The sequence below is a fragment of the Arachis ipaensis genome, chromosome B09, assembly GCF_000816755.2.
Source record: "Arachis ipaensis cultivar K30076 chromosome B09, Araip1.1, whole genome shotgun sequence".
Taxonomy (NCBI): Eukaryota; Viridiplantae; Streptophyta; class Magnoliopsida; order Fabales; family Fabaceae; genus Arachis; species Arachis ipaensis.
Window position 1 is genome coordinate 28,128,118 of NC_029793.2, and position 2,505 is coordinate 28,130,622.

Below are 2,505 nucleotides of genomic sequence, written 5' to 3' on the forward strand. Positions count from 1 at the left end.
TATTTTGTCTTTTGAATTTTTTAAAGTTTTTAATTCTTTTTGGATTAAAAAGCTTTTAATTTTTGTTTTTATTATAATTTTGTAATGATTCAATAGCAATTTAAAAATAAACGAAGCCTAAAATAAGTCCAAATAAAAACTAAAAAATAATGCTAACTCAAACATCATTTAAACTACAAAATTGTAACTTATTCCTAACTTTTAAGAAGAGATTTAATACTCTAAACAATTTGAGAGCATGAAATCACGTCCCTAATTTTCCTCTCTCTATATATAGACAACTTTATGGATTGTGTATATGTCATTATTACGCCTTAAAATCATAAATAATAAGGAGCATTATAAAAGTGACCTTTAATGATTGATACATGTCATAATAAAAGTCAAAATCACTTGTCCTTATTTTGGTAGAGTCACAATGACATGTCTATTAACATATCTATTTCAAAAATTTTAACTTGTTAACAAGTAATAACTAGTATCAACGTGCAGAGTATGGATCTAAGGGAACCATCTCAATCAAAGGTGATGTGTATGTATAGCTATGGGATTATGTTAATGGAAGTTTTCACAAGAAAGAAGCCAACAGACAATATGTTTGCAGAAGGATTTGGTTTGAAAAATTGGATTAGTGAATCAAAATCCAATACAATCATGGAAGTTATTGATTCCACGTTGCTACAACATGATATTGATGACATATTGCCTCATACATCAACTATATATCTTGGCATTAGCGTTGAATTGTTCTGCAGATTTACCTGAAGAACGAACCACCATGACAAATGTTGTTGCTTCACTAAGCAAGATCAAGGCTTTGATCACATAAATGAAACATGGAGCAATATTTGAAATCGTAAGTCATGAGTGCATTTGTTTGTGGGTTAGACTTGCCACTATTCTTAAGTAATGGAGTTTTATAGTCATATTTGTCCTTTCAATTTTCATTTCAGCATATGTTAACTTTGGTGTTTATACTTTATATAGTACGTAACATAATTATTTAATCATACTATATAATTATTATTCTCCCCATTTAAGGTTTTTCAATGCTACTGCTTGCGAGAACTACATAGTATATACACTACATAATCAAATAGGTGCATGTTAATATGCTTATGATATAATGGCTATAATGCTTTAAAAAGTGTTGTTAAAATTAAAATAATATTTTTTATTATTTAACAATGTTTTTTAATTTAAAAATATAAAAAATATTACTAAGATATAAAAAAAATATAACTTTAATTTTAACAATATCTTATAACTATTGGGTAGTATTTGGTGGAGAGACAGAGACGAAAAAACTGAAACTGAGAGACAGAAACTAATAGACAAAGATTGAAATAAATCTTAGTATTCTGTTTGGTACAAAGTGGGAGACAGAAATTGAAATAAGAATGAAATCCTAATTTAATTTGTATAAAGGATAAAATTGGAATTAATCAATTGAAATGAAGGTATTTTAGTATCTTTTATGATAAGTATTAAATATTTAAAAATTATTTATTTTTATAATTTTAAATTAAATATTAATTTTTTTATTTCTTTTTGATAAATTAGGCAACTACATATAGTCATCATATAGCAATTACATATTCAATCTCACTAGGTGAATAATGAGAGATGCGAACAACGTGAACAACTGGCCATATTTCAAGGCCATTAACCATCCAATTTTACTTTCACCTTAAACCCACTACTTTTACCTAATTTCATTTTGACCTAATTACACCCCCTTCTAACTAACCCAAACTCCCTTTTTACCATAGCCAGCCATCCGTCACCTACCCCAGCACGCAGTTTCCCTCGCCGACGAAAAAGCTCCCAAGCGCTGCCGTCTCCCGCCGTTACTAACCCCGAGTGTAGGTGAGTCGTTCCGTATTAAGAACTAACATCCCATTTGTATGAAGAACAAACATCAAATTCGCATTAAAAACAAACATCCTGTCTGCATGAAAAATAAACATCCGCATGCGCAATGGAGGATGAAGTTGGGCTACTTGCAGAGACGCGATGGAAGGGCAATGAGGCTGGGCTGCCTAAAGCGACAGGCGGGATGGAGGCCCGACGAAGCTGGGCTGCGTGCGGCGGTCACCGCGGAGCAATGGAGGACAAAGCTAGGCTGCTTGCAGGGGTGTAATAGAGGCGCGACGAGGCTTGGTAAAAAAGCATAAAGGAGGAGAAGATGGAGACGTTCTTCGCCTTAGTAAAAAGTACGAAAGAGGCGCGTGATCTCTCTTCAATAAGGACAAAACAGATAAGAAAGTTGATAAGGATGAAAAAGCTCTCGAGAAGGAAAAATCTACTTAGATTCCAATGTTTTAGCCAGAAGATTAAATTTCATTGATTATGGAGAATTGGGAATACGCGAGAGACGACGGGAGTTGTGGGGAGCAGGGGTGGGCACGGTGCGAGTGTGGAAGGAAGGGTTTGTGGTTGTTAAAAGTCAAATTCAAAATAAAAATTATATCTAATTAATTCAAAATTTGAATTTAAAATTCA

The 2,505-nt window shown here is 32.7% G+C and overlaps 1 pseudogene; it reads left to right on the forward strand.

Annotated features, from left to right (window-relative positions):
• Positions 1-829, forward strand: part of LOC107615303 — an 11,877-nt pseudogene extending 11,048 nt beyond the window's left edge.